Genomic DNA, 21,377 nt, shown 5'->3' on the forward strand with positions numbered 1-21,377 from the left:
GGACATTGTGTGGACAGGTTGTCACCATAACTTCATGCTGATCTTAAATTCCTAAACACACAGGACTCAACAGAGTCCTGTGGAACTAAAAGAGCCCATTTCTGGCTGTTCTTGCTAGACCCACTACTTTTTTGCCCTGTAGACATTAAAGGATAATTTAAGTATCAAGAGCCTTGGCTTTTAAGAATTCTACCTATCTTATCCTCAGTAGACTCCAAATTGTTTGTATTAATTTAGGATATATTTTTCCATGTATACCCTGAAATCTGTACCATTCACACATTCATTTATTCAATTTTCAGTCACTTTTTCATCAATTCATTCATGCATCAATGCATTCAGTTAATATGTGTTCAAACTGTACTAGATGCGTAGACACACCACCTTTTTTTTTAACATCTTTATTGAAGTATTATTGCTTTACAATGGTGTTAGTTTCTGCTTTATAACAAAGTGAATCAGCTATACATATACATATATTCCCATATCTCCTCCCTCTTGCGTCTCCCTCCCTCCCTCCCTATCCCACCCATCTAGGTGGTCACAAAGCACCAAGCTGATCTCCCTGTGCTATGCGGCTGCTTCCCACTAGCTATCTATCTTACATTTGGTAGTGTATATATGTCAATGCCACTCTCTCACTTCATCCCAACTTACCCTTCCCCCTCCCCATATCCTCAAGTCCATTCTCTACGTCTGCGTGTTTATTCCTGTCCTGCCCCTAGGTTCTTCAGAACCTTTTTTTTTTTTTTTTTAGATTCCATATATATGTGTTAGCATACGGTATTTGCTTTCCTCTTTCTGACTTACTTCACTCTGTGTGACAGACTCTAGGTCCATCCACCTCACTACAAATAACTCAATTTCGTTTCTTTTTATGGCTGAGTAATACTCCATTTTATATATGTGCACATCTTCTGTATCCATTCATCTGTCAATGAACTCTTAGGTTGCTTCCATGCCCTGGCTATTCTAAAGAGAGCTGCAATGAACATTGTGGTACATGACTCTTTTTGAATTATGGTTTTCTCAGAGTATATGCCCAGTAGTGGGATTGCTGGATCATATGGCAGTTCTATTTTTAATTTTTTAAGGAACCTCCATGCTGTTCTCCATAGTGGCTGTATCAATTTACATTCCCACCAACAGTGCAAGAGGGTTAACTTTTCTCCATACCCTCTCCAGCATTTATTGTTTGTGGATTTTTTGATGATGGCCATTCTAACTGGTGTGAAGTGATACCTCACTGTAGTTTTGATTTGCATTTCTCTAATGATTAGTGATGTTGAGCATCCTTTAATGCGTTTGTTAGCAATCTGTACATCTTCTTTGGAGAAATGCCTATTTAAGTCTTCTGCCCATTTTTGGATTGTGTTGTTTGTTTCTTTGATAATGAGCTGTGTGAGCTGCTTGTAAATTTTGGAGATTAATCCTTTGTCACTTGCTTTGTTTGCAAATATTTTCTCCCATTCTGAGGATTGTCTTTTCATCTTGTTTATGGTTTCGTTTGCTGTACAAGAGCTTTTAAGTTTCATTAGGTCCCATTTGTTTATTTTCGTTTTTATTTCCATTTCTCTAGGAGGTGGGTCAAAAAGGATCTTGCTGTGATATATGTAATAGAGTGTTCTGCCTATGTTTTCCTCTAAGAGTTGTATAGTGTCTGCCCTTACATTTAGGTCTTTAATCCATTTTGAGTTTATTTTTGTGTATGGTGTTAGGGAGTGTTCTCATTTCATTTGTCTACTTGTAGCTGTCCAGTTTTCCAGCAGCAGTTATTGAAGAGGCTGTCTTTTCTCCATTGTATACTCTTGCCTCCTTTATCAAAGATAAGGTGACCATATGTATGTGGGTTTATCTTGGGCTTTCTATCCTGTTCCATTGATCTATATTTCTGATTTTGTGCCAGTACCATACTGTCTTGGTTACTGTACCTTTTGTAGTATACTCTGAAGTCAGGGAGCCTGATTCCTCCAGCTCCGTTCTTCTTTCTCAAGATTGCTTTGGCTATTCAGGGTCTTTTGTGTTTCCATACAAATTGTGAAATTATTTGTTCTAGTTCAGTGAAAAATGCCATTGGTAGTTTGATAGGGATTGCATTGAATCTGTACATTGCTTTGGATAGTATAGTCATTCTCACAATGTTTCTTCTTCCTATCCAAGAACATGGTCTATCTCTCCATCTGTTTGTATTGTCTTTAATTTCTTTCATCAGTGTCTTATAGTTTTCTGCATACAGGTCTTTTGTCTCCTTAGGTAGGTTTATTCCTAGGTATTTTATTCTTTTTGTTGCAATGGTAAATGGGAGTGTTTCCTTAATTTCCCTTTCAGGTTTTTCATCATTAGTGTGTAGGAATGCAAGCGATTTCTGTGCATTAATTTTGTGTCCTGCTACTTTACCAAATTCATTGATTAGCTCTAGTAGTTTTCTGATAGCATCTTTAGGATTCTCTGTGTATAGTATCATGTCATCTGCAAACAGTGACAGTTTTACTTCTTCTTTTCTGATTTGGATTCCTTTTATTTCTTTTTCTTCTCTGATTGCTGTGGCTAAAACTTCCAAAACTATGTTGAATAATAGTGGTGAGAGTGGACAACCTTGTCTATTTCCTGATCTTAGAGGAAATGGTTTCAGTTTTTCACCATTAAGAACGATGTTGGCTGTGGGTTTGTCATATATGGCCTTTATTATGTTGAGGTAAGTTCCCTCTACATGTACATTCTGGAGAGTTTTTATCAACAATGGGTGTTGAATTTTGTTGAAAGCTTTTTATGCATCTATTGAGATGATCATATGGTTTTTATCCTTTGATTTGTTAATATGGTTTATCACATTGATTGATTTGCATATATTGAAGAATCCTTGCATTCCAGTGATAAACCCCACTTGATCATGGTGTATGATCCTTTTAATATGCTCTTGGATTCTGTTTGCTAGTATTTTGATGAGGATTGTTGCATCTATATTCATCAGTGATATTGGCCTGTAGTTTTCTTTCTTTGTGACATCTTTGTCTGGTTTTGGTATCAGGGTGATGGTGGTCTCATAGAATGAGTTTGGGAGTGGTCTTCCCTCTGCTATATTTTGGAAAAGTTTGAGAAGGATAGGCGTTAGCTCTTCTCTAAATGTTTGATAGAATTCGCCTGTGAAGCCGTCTGGTCCTGGGCTTTTGTTTGTTGGAAGATTTTTAATCACAGTCTCAGTTTCAGTGCTTGTGATTGGTCTGTTTATACTTTCTATGTCTTCCTGGTTCAGTCTCAGAAGGTTGTGCTTTTCTGAGAATTTGTCCATTTCTCCCAGGTTGTCCATTTTATTGGCATATAGTTGCTTGTAGTAATCTCTCATGATCCTTTGTATTTCTGCAGTGTCAGTTGTAACTTCTCCTTTTTCATTTCTAATTCTATTGATTTGACTCTTCTTTTTTTCTCGATGAGTCTGGCTAATGGTTTATCAATTTTGTTTATCTTCTCAAAGAACCAGCTTTTAGTTTTACTGATCTTTGCTATTGTTTCCTTCATTTCTTTTTCATTTATTTCTGATCTGATCTTTATGATTTCTTTCCTTCTGCTAACTTTGGGGGTTTTTTGTTCTTCTTTCTCTAATTGCTTTAGGTGTCAGGTTAGGTTGTTTATTTGAGATTTTTCTTGTTTCTTGAGGTAGGATTTTATTGCTATAAACTTCCGTCTTAGAACTGCTTTTACTGCATCCCATAGGTTTTGAGTCATCATGTTTTCATTGTCATTTGTTTCTAGGTATTTTTTGATTTCCTCTTTCATTTCTTCAGTGATCGCTTGGTTATTTAGGAGTGTATTGTTTAGCCTCCATGTGTTTGTATTTTTTACACATTTTTCCTGTAATTGATATCTAGTCTCATAGCGTTGTAGTCAGAAAATATACTTGATACAATTTCAATTTTCTTAAAATTACCAAGGTTTGATTTGTGACCCAAGATATGATCTATTCTGAAGAATGTTCCATGAACACTTGAGAAGAAGGTGTATTCTGTTGTTTTTGGATGAAATGTCCTATAAATATCAATTAAGTCCATCTTCTTTAATGTATCATGTAAAGCTTGTGTTTCCTTACTTATTTTCATTTTGGATGATCTGTCCATTGGTGAAAGTGGGGTGTTAATGTCCCCTACTCTGATTGTGTTACTGTTTCCCCTTTTATGGCTCTTAGCATTTGCCTTATGTATTGAGGTGCTCCTATGTTGGGTGCATAAATATTTACAATTCTTATATCTTCTTGGATTGTTCACTTGATCATTATGTAGTGTCCTATTTGTCCTTATAATAGTCTTTGTTTTAAAGTCTATTTTATCTGATATGAGTATTGCTACTCCAGCTTTCTTTTGATTTCCATTTGCATGGAATCTTTTTCCATCCCCTCATTTTCAGTCTGTATGTGTCCCTAGGTCTGAAATGTGTCTCTTGTAGACAGCATATGTATGGGTCTTGTTTTTGTATCCATTCAGCCAGTCTATGACTTTTGGTTGGAGCATTTATTCCATTTATATTTAAGGTAGTTATCAATATGTATGTTCCTATTACCATTTTCTTAATTGTTTGGGGTTTGTTATTGTAAGTCTTTTCTTTCTCTTGTATTTCCTGCCTAGAGAAGTTCCTTTAGCATTTGTTGTAAATGCTGGTTTGGTGGTGCTGAATTCTCTTAGCTTTTGCTTGTCTGTAAAGGTTTTAATTTCTCCATTGAATCTGAGTGAGATCCTTGCTGGGTAGAGTAATCTTGGTTGTAGGTTTTTCCCTTTCATCACTTTAAATGTGTCCTGCCACTCCCTTCTGGCTTGCAGAGTTTCTTCTGAAAGATCTGCTGTTAACCTTATGGGAATTCACTTGTATGTTATTTGTTCTTTTTCCCTTGGTGCTTTTAATTTTTTTCTTTGTATTTAATTTTTGACAGTTTCATTATTATGTGTCTTAGTGTGTTTCTCCTTGGATTTATCCTGAATGAGACTTTCTGCACTTCTGGGATTTCACTGACTATTTCCTTTCCCATATTAGGGTAGTTTTCAACTATAATCTCTTCAAATATTTGCTCAGTCCCTTTCTTTTTCTCTTCTTCTTCTGGGACCCCTATAATTCAAATGTTGGTGCATTTAATGTTGTCCAAGAGGTCTCTAAGACTGTCCTCAATTCTTTTCATTCTTTTTTCTTTATTCTACTCTGCCATAGTTATTTCCACTGTTTTACCTTCCAGATCACTTATCCGTTCTTCTGCCTCAGTTATTCTGCTATTGATTCCATCTAGAGAATTTTAAATTTCATTTATTGTGCTGTTCATCATTGTTTGTTTGCTCTTTAGTTCTTCTTGGTCCTTGTTAAATGTTTCTTGTATTTTCTTCATTCTATTTCCAAGATTTTGGATCATCTTTACTATCATTACTCTGAATTCTTTTTTAGGTAGACTGCCTATTTCCTCTTCATTTGCTTGGTCTGGTGGGTTTTTACTTGCTCCTTCATCTGCTGTGTGTTTCACTGTCTTTTCATTTTGCTTAACTTACCGTGTTTGGGGTCTCCTTTTTGCAGGCTGCAAGTTCATAGTTCCCGTTGTTTTTGGTGTCTGCTCCCAGTGGCTAAGTTTGGTTCAGTGGATTGTGTAGGCTTCCTGGTGGAGGGGCATGGTGCCTGTGTTCTGTTGGATGAGGCTGGGTCTTGTCTTTCTGGTGGGCAGGACTGTATCCAGTGGTGTGTTTTGGGGTGTCTGTGATGTTATTATGATTTTAGGCAGTCTCTCTGCTAATGGGTGGTGTTGTGTTCCTGTCTTGCCAGTTGTTTGGCATAGGGTGTCCAGCACTGTAGCTTTGCTGGTCATTGAGTGGAGCTGGGTCTTAACGTTGTGATGGAGGTCTCTGGGAGAGCTTTTGCCGTTTGATATTATGTGGAGCCAGGAGGTCTGTCGTGGACCAAGGTCCTGAACTCAGCTCTCCCATCTCAGAGGCACAGGCCTGACACCTGGCTGGAGCCCAAAGACCCTGTCAACCACATCGCTCAGAAGAAAAGGGAGAAAAAAAGAAAGAAAAAATATAAAATAAAACAAAATAAAGTTATTAAAATGAATTTTTAAACTTATTAAAAATTAAAAAAATTTAAAAATATTAAAAAAGGAAAGAAGAGAGCAACCATACCAAAAACAAATCCACCAATGATAACAATCAGTAAAAATTATACTAAAAAAAAAGTCCAAAAAAATGGACAGACAGAACCCTAAGACAAATGGTTAAAGCAAAGCTATACAGACAAAGTTACACAAAGAAGCATACACATACACACTCACATAAAGAGAAAAAGGAAAAATATATATATATGTCTATATATAAAAAAAAAGGAAGAGAGCAACCAAATCAATAAACAAATCTACCAATCATAATAAACTCTAGATACTAAACTAAGATAAACATAAAACCAGAAACAAATTTTAGATGCAGCAAGCAAACCCCAAGTCTACAGTTTCTCCCTAGTCCACCACCCCAATTTTGGGATGATTCATTGTCTATTCAGGTATTCCACAGTTGAATGGCACATCACGTTGATTGTGGAGATTTAATCCGCTGCTCCTGAGGCTGCTGGGAAAAATTTCCTTTCTCTTCTTTGTTCCCTCAGCTCCTGGGTTTTACCTTTGGATTTGGCCCTGCTTCTGGGTGTAGGTCGCCTGAGGGTGTCTGTTCTTCGCTCAGACATTACAGGATTAAAGGAGCAGCTGATTCGGGGGCTCTGGCTCACTCAGGCCGGGTGGAGGAAGGGGTACGGATGCGGGGCGAGCCTGCAGCGGCAGAGGCCGGTGTGACGTTGCAATAGCCTGAGGTGCGCCATGTGTTCTCCCAGGGAAGTTGGCCCTGGATCCCGGGACCCTGGCAGTGGCGGGCTGCACAGGCTCCCGGGAGGGGAAGTGTGGATAGTGACCTGTGCTTGCACACAGGCTTCTTGGTGGTGGCAGCAGCAGCCTTAGCATTTCATGCCCGTCTCTGGGGTCCGCGCTGATAGCCGTGGCTCGCGCCTGTCTCTGGAGCTCGTTTAGGTGGTGCTCTGAATCCCTTCTCCTCGTGCACCCCGAAACAATGGTCTCTTGCCTCTTAGGCAAGCCCAGACCTTTTCCCGGACTACCTGCCGGCTAGCTGTGGCACACTAGCCCCTTCAGGCTTGTTCCCACCGCCAACCCCACTCCTTTCCCTGGGATCTGACCTCCAAAGCCCCGAGCCTCAGCTCTCAGCCCCCGCCCGCCCCCGGGTGAGCAGACAAGCCTCTCGGGCTGGTGAGTGCTGGTCGGCACCAATCCTCTGTGCGGGAATCTCTACGCTTTGCCCTCCGCACCCCTGTGGCTGTGCTCTCCTCCATGGCTCCGAAGCTCCCCGCTCCACCACCCCCGTGTCTGCCCGAGAAGGGGCTTCCTGGTGTATGGAAACTTTCCCTCCTTCACAGCTCCCTCCCACTGGTGCAGGTCCCGTCCCTATTCTTTTGTCTCTGTTTTTACTTTTTTCTTTTGCCCTGCCTAGGTACGTGGGGAGTTCCTTGCCTTTTGGGAAGTCTGAGTTCTTCTGCCAGCGTTCAGTCGGTGTTCTGTAGGAGTTGTTCCACGTGTAGATGTATTTCTGATGTATTTGTGGGGAGGAAGGTGATCTCCACATCTTACTCCTCCGCCATCTTGAAGGTCTCCCCACACCACCTTTCTTGCAAGGACTTTTCAGTCTATCTGAAAGGGGTTAGATAAGGTCAGATTTTTAAAAATTAGATACATAGATAGAGAGAACAAATTGGTGGTTGCCAGAGGTGGGGGGTGGGGGGTGGGCAAAATGAGTGAAGGGAATCAAAGGTACAAACTCTCAGTTATAAAATAAATAAGTCATGGGGATATAACATACAGCATGGCAACTATAGTTAATAACACTGTAGTGTATATTTGAAAGCTGCTAAGAGAGTAGACTTTAAAAGTTCTCATCACAAGAAAAAAAATTCTGTAACAATGTATGGTGATGGACATTAACTAGATGTATTGTGGTGATCATTTCACAATATCCACAAATATCAAATTGTTAGGTTGTACGCCTGAAACTAATATGATGTTGTATGTCAATTATACGTCAATTTAAAAAAGAAAAGAAAAGTAACCAACACAAATAATTCAGCTCAACAATTCAAGTCAACAAAACCCTCCTTGAGGGCCTCAGTCCCCATGTAGTCAATGGTAGTTATGGTTACCAAGAAGCACTGGAGGGGTCCAAAGGAGGGATTGGTTGCTACAACCAAGGGCCAGTTAGGGCTTTGTGGAGGGAGCAGATGTGATATGGGTCATGAAGAATGAACTGGATGTTAATAACCCTGAGAAGAGAAAGGCAGGCTTTGCTGGGTGGACACCCTGTATACAGAGTAATGGGTTTGGGGTGAGGGAAAGAGGGACTACTATAGGGGAAGCAGGAAACAGGATAGGAAGGTCATTGGAGGAAATTTATGTAGAACCCTGAATTCTTGTTAAGCCATTTAGATTTAGTACTGTCAAAATTAGTGAAAGATTTTGAGCAAGGAGTGACCTAATAAAAATGCTACCTCCAGATAGTTGTAGGATAAGGAGGAAAAGTAAGCATACACATATTGTTAAATGTATTAAATCACCCTAATAGGACTTGGGTGGGGGACTGGGACAGTGAGGGCATATGTCAGTCTGACTGACTGAAAATTGAGTGAGTTTCTCAAGAAAGAATGATACTAACTTTCAAGTTAGTACATATAGTAACGATGCTAATAAGAGGTATAAAAAGGTAGTTGAATCCATAAGGACTATTTTCAGAATCATAATAATAATTTAATAATTTGTTTAAAACTACTTCTAACAGACACATTCATTATTTTTGTATGTAAGTGCTTCTCCTGAGTCAAATGATGATTCTAAACAAGTTCCACTCCAAGTAGGGTCAACAGTTTATGATATTGTTTAGCAATACATTTATTCATAGGCATTACAAAGGTAAACATCAAACTTGTAAATTAATAACATGTTGGTGTAACTTCATCTTCTGCACCCAGTGAAATAACCAGTTAGGAGCTAAGTAAGCCCTTAAAGGATCTTCTGGCCAATCATCCTTTCTGCTTCGTGCCCACATCCATTAAACAGTAGAACGTTCGTTAGTCATAATGTATGACCGAAGGAATATGGAGCAAGTCTCTAACCATAAACTGTGTTTAAACATAGACCTTTAAGAGTTTCTCTTATCTTAACATGTTTAAGTCTGTGACACTGCAATATGCAATGAATACAACCTAAGCAGACTCATGCCTTAGTTAAAATAAGGTTTTGCAATTACAGAAAATTATGGCAAGAGGCAATTATCCATAGGCCCACTCTCCCCTGTGAGTCTCCTACCATCCATTTTGCAAATAAGCATGAACTAAGGGAGTAATCTGTTTATAAATAGAGGAGAGCAACAAGTTCTCCTGATATGTCTAGGGGAAATGCATTTTCCAGTTAAAAATTATCTTTGTTTAAAAATAAGAATTTGAATGGAATACAAAAAGGGGAACGGCAGTTTTGGAGTGGGGGTGAGGCTAGACTGCTAAGCTAATAAAGCAAGAACTTAAGAATATAAGAATATATAGTTTAGCCTATGGAATAATCCAAAGGAATTTTAACTAGACTTAGAGATCACTTCACTAAGTCTTGATACTCTTTGTTTTGGGGGGGGTGGGGACATTGTTTTGTTTCGTCTTTGCTTTTGTTTTTTTGAAGACCTACCCAGAGCAAGAATTTTGCAAAGGCAAAACACCTGGTTTGTTCATTTATTGATTTATTTAAGTGTCCATTCTGGAACACTTCATAAACAATAGTCAGGTCTATACTTTTCTTCTCAAGAGTGGGGTCTGCTGGAGATGATGTGTTAGTTGTCTAGGTTTGCTTTTTAATTTTATGTTGGATTTGGGAATAATAAGATGGGGGGAAATATTTTAACAATTGCTCTGTTACTTACAGTTCGGGAGATAGCACAAGACCACAGAGGTATCCTGTAGCTGGATCCCTAAACATAATTTCAAAGTGTGAGATTATTCAACAAGCCTGAGTAGAGTAACTACTGTGTGCAAAGCACAGTAGGTGTTGAGAATACAAAGATGAAAGCTTATGGTGCCTGCCCACAAAGCGCTCACAGTCTGAGCAAGTAGACAGTAACAGCAATGTGAAATTTTGAGTACCGTTTCAGAAACTTCCCAGAGAAGGTACTACCAGGTGTCAGTCTTGGGAAGTTGTGGGAATTAGCCCTTAATGAACTGGGGGAAGGAAAGGAGGGAAAGAGAAAGAGTGTTCTAGGCAGAGGGAACAGTATTTGCTAAGGTCGTTAAGTAGAATACAGAAGAAACAAGTGTTCTGTACAATTCAGTGAGCAATACAAGATGACAGGTTAAAGTCAAATAATGAAGGGCCTTGCATGTCATGTTAAAAAGTTTGGATATCATCCTGAAGATAGTGGGAAGTGGCATAATCAGCTTTGCTTACAGAAGAGGTACACACATCATTCGCTTTTAAAACTTATTTCTGAGTTCTAAATTTGTTAACCCAATAAGATAATTTTATTGTAGTTAATTAGGACTGGTTTTATTCTTCATTTATACCAGTGCTACAAAGGCAAATTAAGTATGAATTTCATTATAAAAATAGTACAGTTCTGTTTGTAAGTTTAAATCTTTATCAAACATAACACAGTGGGGAAAATACCTTAGCTCAAGGAAAAGCTTCTATAAAGTCAAAACCAGCCTTAAAATTCCACTCGGCATGTAGTCATTGTTCCAGGCCATTACGATTTTATCCACACAGAATATAACTGTATACTCTTAAAGCATTTTTACTACTTGAGATTTGTTCCATCTTAAAATTTGTACTAAAACTTACTGGAAAACTAGTTTGAAAATAAAATTGTAACTCAGCCTTTGCAGAAGCTACGAGAGGTTCTACACATTTCCCTTATTTGGCATAGCATCCCCTATTATATTGTATTGTAGAAATATAATATATATTATTATATTATATAATATAATTGTAGAATATAATTGTAGAAATATAATTGTAGAAATACTATGGAAGCATTGAGTGTTATTTATCTTAAGTGTTTTGCCACTTTATAATATAATAGTGCTAGAATTTTCACATCAAATCTAATGGAGAGCTCAACTGGTACCTTTAACAAATTGAGGCTATAAAATTATATAGGCCACTGATGTGTGCCTAGGGATGGATATTCAGCTGCTGGTTTCCTAGTGGAGAACGCCAGAATTCAGTGATCGGAGAAAAACTTGTTTAGGATCCTAAGCCACACAGAGTGCCAGAGGCACCCCTTCATCCTTAAGGTGAGTCTAGTTAAGGAGAAGAGGGGTGGGGGAATAGCTGTCCAAGATCTCTCCAAGGCAGTGGATTTTCCACAGATAGCAAGTATGCTGCTCTTCCTCTTCCTTAGCAAGGATAATCTGTAGATAGAGCAGTCCCAGAGGTCAGTTGGACAAGCTGCTTTCTGCAGTTATCTTACATTGGCCAAAGGAACCCAGGAAAAGAAACTTAAAGAAGGTGGACGTGAGCTGGACCTAGAAGGGGAATCTATCCTGTTAAGGTAGAAGGGTTGGAGAGAGGATTACGGTCAAAGGCAGACAAGTGGCAACATATGTCTGCACATGGCAGTATATTGCCTGGCTGATATGGAGGGCCATACAAGATGGCACTGATGAAAGGACTAGTGTTTAGATGAAACTACCTGTTATATTGCAGTGAGGTTCATCCAATTATACAGGACCTTCTGCCTTTTACTGACATCTATGTGAGTAGTCACAGGATTAGGTGGCTGGTGTTGGGGTTCTGGGGGCCTGTATAGCAGCCCACCTCCCTGAGGAGATGAAGACGGTGGGGACAGCCTGCTGAGCTCCTGAGGGGTGTACTGGAGAGTCATAGCACTGGGCTAGGGAAACAGCACTCACAAACCATTGCTGAAGCAGCAGTGCCCAAGGCCTGCACACCAGTAGGAGATGGTCCTCACCCTACCTTGGATGTGGCAGCAGTCAGAATTCTCAAGGTAAAAGAATGGTCTGCCCAATTGAGGTGAACTTGAGAAAGGGCAAATGCAAAAGCAAATACTGAAATAGGAAGAAGGAATCAGAAATGCAGGATGGAAAAAGGTGGGATAATAAGACAACAGAGAAGGAAGTCAGCCTTGTCACCTGCTAATTTGTCACACTGCCACCATAAGCATAGTGTTTTTCCTCAAGCTTTAAATTCTTTAATTTTTCCTATTAATTTTCTCTGTTTTACCTTTAATATGGGAACAAGAATCTATCATATATACATATATAATTTTTGTAAGGCCATAATAAAAGCATTTGGAGGTCATTTGGTTTCCAAAAAAACCAAAATTAATTTTCCAAAGAAAATTTTTCTAATATGCCATGAGTTTTTACTATATTACTAGCATAGCTTTTTTTCTTTTTTTTTTTTTTTGCGGTACGCGGGGCCTCTCACCGTTGTGGCCTCTCCCGTTGCGAAGCACAGGCTCCGGCCGCGCAGGCTCAGCGGCCATGGCTCACAGGCATGTGGGATCTTCCCGGATCGGGGCATGAACCCGTGTCCCCTGCATTGGCAGGCGGACTCTCAACCACTGCGCACCAGGGAAGCCCCTACTAGCATAGCTTTTAACAAACAAGAATTGGCTCCAGATCAAATCCTCCTGTGTGATATGATTGAATGGGTGCTTCACCAACTACAAATGATATAGATCACTATTATGTTTAGCGGAGACTCCTCAGACCTGCTCATTTGACTCATTTACATGCAGTTTTTCCCACTACGTTTGAAAATATTCCCCATCTGTTCTCTAGTTCTGATTTATAATTTCATCACTGTCTTGAAAGATGATGACCATAATATCCTTGACATAGTCAATATAATAAATAAAAATTGCTTCTGAATTTTACACTTTCACAGCTTTTTCATAGCTAGAACTTGTTCACACAAAAGTTCTCAGAGTTACACTTAAGTTCTAATTAGAGCTCTAGTTAAAGCTATGTTTGCTAAGTAGTCTTCATAAGCATTAACATTCCATTTCTGTGTCTGGGTCCTATTGCCACCAACTGTCCTTTCATATCACAAAATATTATAAAATGCAAAAGATTCTAGATTCTTTTTGTTTTGCCAGATCACATTTGTGTGAATGTTTGCAATTTCCCTAATGAGAAATAACTTTAAGAAAGAAAGGCTGATTTTGCCTGTTCTTGCATCCATTCATCTGGAATACGCAAAAGCAAGGGAAGTCATTTGATGCTATGGTTGTTCCTCATGATTGGATTTCACTGTCACACTCAAAATACGACACTGAGCAAAGAAACCAAGATAGGATGTGTAATTACATGCAAGGACATAGAAAACTATATTAAAAAGCCCTGCCTTTCTGCAGTTTTCTTGCTTCCTTCCACTTGTCTATAACAGAAGTACCACCCTTACGTATAGCAAATTCACAGTTTTGTTAAATACAATTTATTGAGCCCTAGTGTCAACCAGGTACCATTTGGGGTGTGTATTACTTCAGTTAGTCCTCACAAGAATATTAAGAAATGCATATTATCCCTACTTGACAGACATGGCAGTGAGACTTGGAAAGGTTAAGTGACTTTCTCCCGACACATACCAAAAACACGGTGTTGCTTGGGTTTGAACTGAGACTTATTTGACTCTAAAACTCATGATCTTACCCACTCTTCTGTCTCAATCATATTTCATATCTTTCTGTCAGGGAGTTGTATAAGAAAAAAATTTATTCTGTGGTTCTCAGACTTTCTAAAAAGGTCAAGTCTTCCTGTAAACTCTAATTCTTGGTATAATAAACTCTTGGTATAATAAGGCTAGAAAAAAGGCTAGCACAAGCAAATAAAGAAGGAAACAACCTCAAATAAAATAATTTAGAACTTAAAAATACTATGCAGTGAGACAATATTATGGTTGTTCTAATTATGAAAGCCATGGAAAGAGACCTGTAGTTGAAGGTCACTGACAGGACCTCCTTACATCTACCTGGCAGCTTCACAGTCATCCATATTGAGCACATATGTGCCTGAAGCCAAAGGTTTTCATTTAAAGGTTTCCACAAACAAATTATTACATTTCTAGGGAGAAATAATTCTAGGCTAATTTTAAAATTAACAATATGAATTGCTCAATTTTTCCATTTTCTTCTAAAATGAAAACTTGGAATATGATGGACTCTACGGATGTGCTCCATGCAGTAACCATTTTAAGTATATATAACAGATCTAAGAACATAGACTTTTTTTTTAATCTGTTTATTCATGCCAAGAAACTCTCTCAAAGACTGCCTTAGTTTGGCATCTACCTTTAACACATCAACTACATAACTGGCACACGTCCATCTCCCTTTGTACTCTACAGACAGAAACCATGTATGGGGCATGTTTCCCCACAAGATTTTTTTCAGAGTTTATGCTGCCAAACAAGCATTAAGCTAGTCTAAATTCCGGGCAAGTATGTAACTTTACAGGCACACAGTACTGCACCAAAACATTGAAGAGAACTTTCTATTCATCCCACTCTGCTAACAGAGCCATTCAATCCTGTCCAGAAAGATGAGTCCATTTTAAACCCTCCTTTGATTCTACAGATTAGGAGGAGGGAGAAGTTACTGCTGAAAAATGAAAAAGAAGGGAAGAAGAAACGGTCATGGCCCCCAAGAAGCAAGAGCATGTTTTTCAGGTTTCCCAGGTTCCAACATTTTGTGTTAGAGAGGGCAGAAGAGATAAGAGCTGGAAAATGAATCCTTTTCACAAGTGTTCAGGATTTCAGCAAAGTGAGCTTTAATTTCAGATTTTTTAAACTGAAAGACATTTCAGAGAATATACAGTCCAAATGTATTTTTGCTTCTAAGAACTGTAAGGTAAAATGCCCCAAACTCATTTAAAAGTCCAAAGACTATTTTATATGCTAGCTTGAGAATTCTTTAGCATCAAAACTCACCAGGTCATAGTTTTAGGAAACAGTATTTTCTTTTGTCCCCTATTGCCTTTAGGTACTCCTCAAACTAATACTCAGGAGTTATTTGAATGCTATTTCTTCACATCACTGCAAGTGTTTTAACACAGGGGCTGGGAGATATCCCACAGCCTATGTACATCAAACACAATTTATCAGCAAATTAAATTCAAGTATGCATGATAATTCATGAATAATTTGAGGGAAATAGTAACTATAGTATCAGTTTGGAACAAAACCAAAAAGTCAAATCTCACTTGGTTTAATGGCATATGAAACACTTGGGCACAAGCTGATAGTTGCTTGCATTTAACATTTTGAACACCAAATAATCTTATGCCTTAATATGATGAAGCCTGCAGAGTCCCCCTTCCTGAAAAATTCTTAATACTTACAAGGAATAATAAGTCTAGGATTTCTTAACTATCTCCTTGCTCAAGGAAGAGAGAGAGAATAAATAACCACTTAGGATGAGATCTTTCCTTGCTATGCTTTATCATAGAGTGAGTTTTTCATATGTTAGAGGAAAAATTATAAAAGTAAGCATCACAATACATATTGTATATATACAAAGATATATGTATGTACACCATATGTCAAAGAGAGAAAGTATAGATATTCAATCTTGTTGAATCTTCACAACTTTCTATATTGGGGTGGATGCAGCATCTATTTTTCAATGTTTTTTAATCAAGTTTTCAAACTTGAAGTTGAAGGTATGACACAGATTCAGAAACTGTTAACATTCTGCCATATTTGCATGCAGTGCTTTAGCACCATCTTTAAACACAGGTAACTGGTCAAATCCCCACACACACACACTACTGGGATTCACATTGCACCATTTGCATATTTCCAGTGATAGGAACCTCATTATCTCCTAATATATTAAAATGTCCAATGACCACAACATTTTTTTCTTTCACTGAACTAAAATCTGCCTTTCTTTTTACCTGCTTATTCTAGTTCTGCTCTTTGGAAAGACATGGTCAAGATCTTTTCCTCCTTCTCTAAACAGCCTTTCAAAATCCTCAAGTCCACTCTCACAACAGACTAGCTCAGATACAAATCTCATCTTGTAAGTTGAGTACAGTCAGGGGGGTGGGCGGAAAGATAGGATGATGTAAGGAGAGGAGGGACTATAGGCCTTCTTAAGGGTTGGCCTTTTTCCCCACAGGTTTTGATACGTAACATTTCCATTTTCATTCAGTTTGAAATAGTCCTAAATTTCAATTTTGTTATCTTCTTTAAATCATGAGTTCTTTTGAAGTGTATTTCTTCTTTTCCAAAAGAGAGGGATTTTTTAGTTTTGTCATTGTTGTTGCTGTTTCTATCTTATTTGCATTGTAGTTAGAGAACAAAATCTGTATATTGCAATTTTTGAAGTTTATTTAGACTTGTCTTAAGACCAGAATATAGTCATTTTATTTTAATATTTCCTCAATACTTGAAAAGGTTATGTGTTCTGTACAGTGTTCTGTGTATGTAAGTTCAGTTTTTAATCATGTTATTCATGTTTTCTATTCATTTCTGAAAATGTAGGTTTATTCTTTTAGTTACTGGGAGAGATATGTTAAAATCTCTTACTGTGTTTATTCATTTTTCCCTTTAGTTTTATCCATTTTTGCTCTATCTATATTGAGGCTATGTGATTAAATGAAGTTAAATTTAGAATTTCTACATTTTCCTGGTGAACTAAACTTTTATCATTACACAGTACTACATTTTATTCTGTAATCTTTTTTCCCTTAAAGTCAACTTTGATATTGCAAAGCCAACTTTCTTTTGGTTAGCGTTTGCATAGCATATTTTCCATCTTTTTTCTTTAATCTACCTGTGTCCTTATATTTAAATCATTTCTCTTGAAGCAACGTATTTGGGTTTTGATTTTGTAATCAACCTGAGAATTTTCAGTTTTTATAAGAGCATTTAATTCACTTACCTTTAATGTAACTATTGATATGTTTAGGTTTAAACTACCACTTTACTCTCTGCCTTTTTTGTTCATTCTGCACATTTTAGTTTCTTTTTCTTTCCTTTCTTGCTTTCTGTCTAAAATGATGTACTGTTTTGTACTATTCCATTCTCCCCTGTATTAGATTTGCAGTTTTATACTCTTTGCTGTTCTTTTAGTGTTTCCCTAGGGAATACTTTAACATGTACCCTTGACTTATCAAAGTCCAAAATAAATTGGTAGTTTTACCTCTTCCCAGACTATAGAAGGACCTTAAAAAACTTAAACTCCATTTACCTTCCTGCCAACCCATGTGCTTTATTCCCATGTATTTTAATTCTAATTTTTTATAAATCACAAAACACCTTACTATTTTTGTTTTATATAGTTGGTGTTCATTAAGATTTACCCACATATTTATCCTTTCATTGCTTTTCATTTTGCTGGAATTTTGAATCAGAAAGAGACAAGAAATAGGAATTTAGTACAAATTTGATGAGTCACACCCCTCACTCCCTTCATACTACTATCCATTTGGAATTCAGAAAAATATAAGGGCCCTGAGGCATATGGGGAAACATTGTGCAGAAACCTCATAAGTACGATGTAATGAAATGGGCAGGAAAATACACACAAGAATGTAACATTCTCTGAAGGCAAGAGGCACAAAGATACACTTTATTTTCAAAGTCTTAGGCAGTTAATGATTTGGAGAAGTATTGCCAAGTTATACTCAGCAAATTTAGTAGTATGCCTCAATTTAATGGTCACAAAAGCTGTTTATTGTTGAATGAACAACAAGTATAATGTTAATTGGTCTCATACAATTAGGAGGTCACCAGGCCATGCTTGTTATAATTGGCATTGCCACAGCCAGGGGCTTATGTGACCTCAAGTGATGATTGGCCTGATGGAGTAAGCCAGGAATGTGTGTGCTTTGGGCTAGAGAGACTGACTGATCTGACTGTAAGGCCTCAAGGACGGGGACCAGGAATCAAGCCACAGTGCTCACGGAGGGCATGGAGGACTCAGTTGAATGTTCTCAGTCTCCATCCAGTTCATCAGTCTCCAGGGGTTTGATCTGGAGCTGGGGATAGGAGGGAGGTGGGAGGGGCATGGTGAAGCAGTGGAGCACCAGGAAAACACAATTGAAATATCAATGCAGAGGCATCCCCTAATAAGATGGGATCATAATTCCTCTGAAGGCCATCCAGTTTGAAGTAGATGGCCAGCTTGTATGGGATGGGCTTCAACTTGCATACAGTCTTTAATTCCTGGTGCTCAGCCATCCTAGAGCAAAGGCTAATGGTGCTGCTTATTTCAAAACACAGTTTTACCTCTACAAGGGTGTAGATTGATGATTGATTGTAATATCATTCCAAATACCAGGGTCATCCTTTCCCAAACATTTTTTAATGGATAATTAAGTTTAAGAAGAAAGAAGGGAGTTTACCTGGGTATGACATATTCTCAGAGATGCCAGAGAACACTCCTGACAATTAACAATCATTTATCAGTAGAAAATGTCTTTCCCTTAAGATTCTGAAAGCAATAAGCTTCACTTTGCCAGTGTGCAAAAAGAGGGGAAGAATGAGGATTAAGGTCTTTGTGTCCTTGCTTTTCTCTGTTTTAGCCTATGATTGGTCCATTTGGTTTGTGTGTAGTACAGAGTAGTCACGAGTTGATCGTTCATGTTCACCAGTTGGTTTTCTCCCCCACATTCATGAACATTTAATATGAATTCACGAGGTTAGACATGAACTGTATGTCTAACCTCATCCAATCATCTTGCAAACGAACACCACTAGCCACAGAGGAGACTAGGTGAGAGAGGGTCGATGTGCAGTGCAAATCCATCATCACTGCTGGTGAAGCAACTGCAAGTACATGTAGCACGATTTTTCCATACGGGAACAGCGTATTTCAAGGTTCTGTTAGAACACAGTGCAATGTCAAGGACTTCCAGAACACTTGATTCACCACTCTCTAAAACAAAGAAATTAACTATCAGGGAGGCTGATATTTGTTGATTTGGGTGATATTTTTGTTTATCATTTAAAGCACACCGAACTATTAACAATCTGTTTGGCCAGAACAGATAAGAATTTAGAACTATAAATCTACTGCTGGCCATCAACGAAGTCAGTCCTCTTTTGTTACTTAATATCAGTATTTACTTTCTCCTCTAGAACTGCTTAGCTTGGGTGAATTCTAGCTGATAATTTCAGAAGGGTGAAAAGCTAACTAGAACTGGGCATTTTGCCCAGATAAATCTGATTCCAGTACTATGAAAGAAGCAGCAAGGGAAATAGAAAATTTTGACAAAAATTGTTGATAATTGGCTAAGGATTGAGGAGGGAAACAAAAGATTTGGAGAGCTATGAAAGTTATTCTAATGTAGAAGAAAGATGCAAGGGAGGAACCAACGCCCTAAAGATTAACAATCTTCTCTTTAAATTTGAGAAAAATTACGTATTTATATAATATATATAAGAAATTTATATACATATATGACTACAATGAAACTCCTGCTATCCCGAACTCTTAAGAAATAAGCCTTTCTGGAAACCTAAATTGCAGAAGCAAAATAGAAATCTTAAGTTTGAATCTCTGCTCTGTGTGACCTTGGGCAGGTCACTCATCAACCTACATTTCAGTGGCAACTCCTGCCTCACCCAAAAATTGTGGATAATGAAACCATTATTCCACAGGGTTGTTACTAGGATTAAATCAGAGGCCTGTAGATCTAATTTCCTAATCAAATAATGGATGTTTAAATACTGTTAAATATTTGCCTATTTTTATGCCAGTTAATTTTAGAATTTTAACAAATTTGTATGTGAAATTATATAAAATATTACACACCTTCTCCTTAATCAGATTTCAATCAACATAATTTAATGTCTTGATTACTCAGGTTATCATTATTAATAGCCATTAATGGATGAGGCAGTGATAAAATAGCAATGCCTCAGCACTTGTTGAAATAGTTGCTACCTTCCAGGATTATACTGAAAAATAAGATTAATATCCTAAATAACTGTAAGATCTTCACCCAATGAGTCCCTTTTATTCAAAAAGTTTCATAGATGAAGTAGAAAGAGTACTTTGCTGGGAACTAATTTATTGTCCTGTCACTAGAGAAAGGAAGAAAGGAAGAGAGAGAGGGAAAGAAGGCAGGCAGGCAGGCAGGCAGGAAGGAAGGAAGGAGGGAGGGGGAGGGAGGGAGGGAGGGGGAGGGAGGGAGGGAGGGAAGGAAGGAAGGAAGGAAGGAAGGAAGGAAAGGAAAGAAAGGAAGGAAAGAAGAAAGAAAGAGGAAGGGAGGGAGGAAGAAAGGAAGGGAGAGAGAGAGGAAGAAAAAAAGAAAGAAAGAAAGAAAGCAGCCAGGAGTAAAGTAGCTCATCCTTATAGCAAACATGAATCTTGACCTTTTTTTTTCCTATTTTACTCCATTTATGAGATTGAATTAGTATGGTTGGGGAAGACACAAAATAACATTTTAGACCCACACAGATCAAGAAATAGCAGCAACTTGAACTTAACCACTACCTTTTCTTTACCATCAAATAATATTTACAAAGCATGCACAGTGTCCAACTCAGAACTAGTCAAGATATGGTTATTTTACTCTAAGAATTTACGGTCTGGAAACAAAAAGATTTATTTTGAAAATTCTGAACTTTTTGAAATCTGTGCATTATCATTAAGGAAGACAGTCTATTTTACAGGTGGAGAAACAGAGAGAAAAAGAATTGATGCCATGATCACAGAGGCAGTGACAGAATAAAAATAATAAAAATAATAATTATTTTTATTTTTATTATTCCTATTTCAGGAATAATATTCCTATTTCAGTGCATTATCATCAAACACACCATCTGGTCAATGGTGGCTTATTCCAAAGTAGTTCTGAATTATTCCCTAAATGTAAAGCAGCACAAATTAGAAAAGTTTAAGTGGTAATCTAAAGCATTTAAGGTACACAAAGTCTTTGCCCAGGAAAACACAGTGAAGTGACTCCATGTCGTGGTAAGTTATCAAATTATGGAAAGAACATAGCAGAGATTAAAATGTTGCATAAGAGAGAGAAAGCAGCATGAGTCAGGGGTTTGGGAAATATGAGTCAGACTGAAGGGCAGGAGCCAAACACATAGAGAATGTGGGCCTAAGCAGGGACTTAGTGGACACGACAGAGATGTGGACACAGTTGCCTCCATTAACTTTGAGAGAAACCCAAACATGCAGTTCCATAGACTGGGGATCATTGTGATAAAGGGGCTAGCAGTGAGAGCTGAGCGAAGATCAGCTGGATTATTTAACGCAATGAGGATGCCAAAGTCAGCAAGAGAGGGACCTACAATAGTATAAATCACTAGTAGGGAGAGTGTGGGCACATTTCTGAAAAATGAG

General features: G+C 38.0%; 1 protein-coding gene and 1 long non-coding RNA gene across 4 annotated transcripts in view; one reads left to right on the top strand and one right to left on the bottom strand.

Annotated features, from left to right (window-relative positions):
• EFEMP1 (EGF containing fibulin extracellular matrix protein 1) overlaps positions 1–21,377 on the top strand; it is a 68,283-nt gene that overhangs the window by 25,751 nt on the left and 21,155 nt on the right. The window lies entirely within an intron of this gene.
• The window catches only part of LOC115863980 (uncharacterized), a 193,993-nt gene continuing 180,150 nt past the window's right edge, over positions 7,535–21,377 (bottom strand). Inside the window, exon 5 of the long non-coding RNA XR_009566080.2 lies at positions 7,535–7,705. This is a non-coding gene — a long non-coding RNA (uncharacterized lncRNA). The remainder of the gene's footprint in view (positions 7,706–21,377) is intronic.

Source organism: Globicephala melas, chromosome 12 (assembly GCF_963455315.2).
Source record: "Globicephala melas chromosome 12, mGloMel1.2, whole genome shotgun sequence".
Lineage (NCBI taxonomy): Eukaryota > Metazoa > Chordata > Mammalia > Artiodactyla > Delphinidae > Globicephala > Globicephala melas.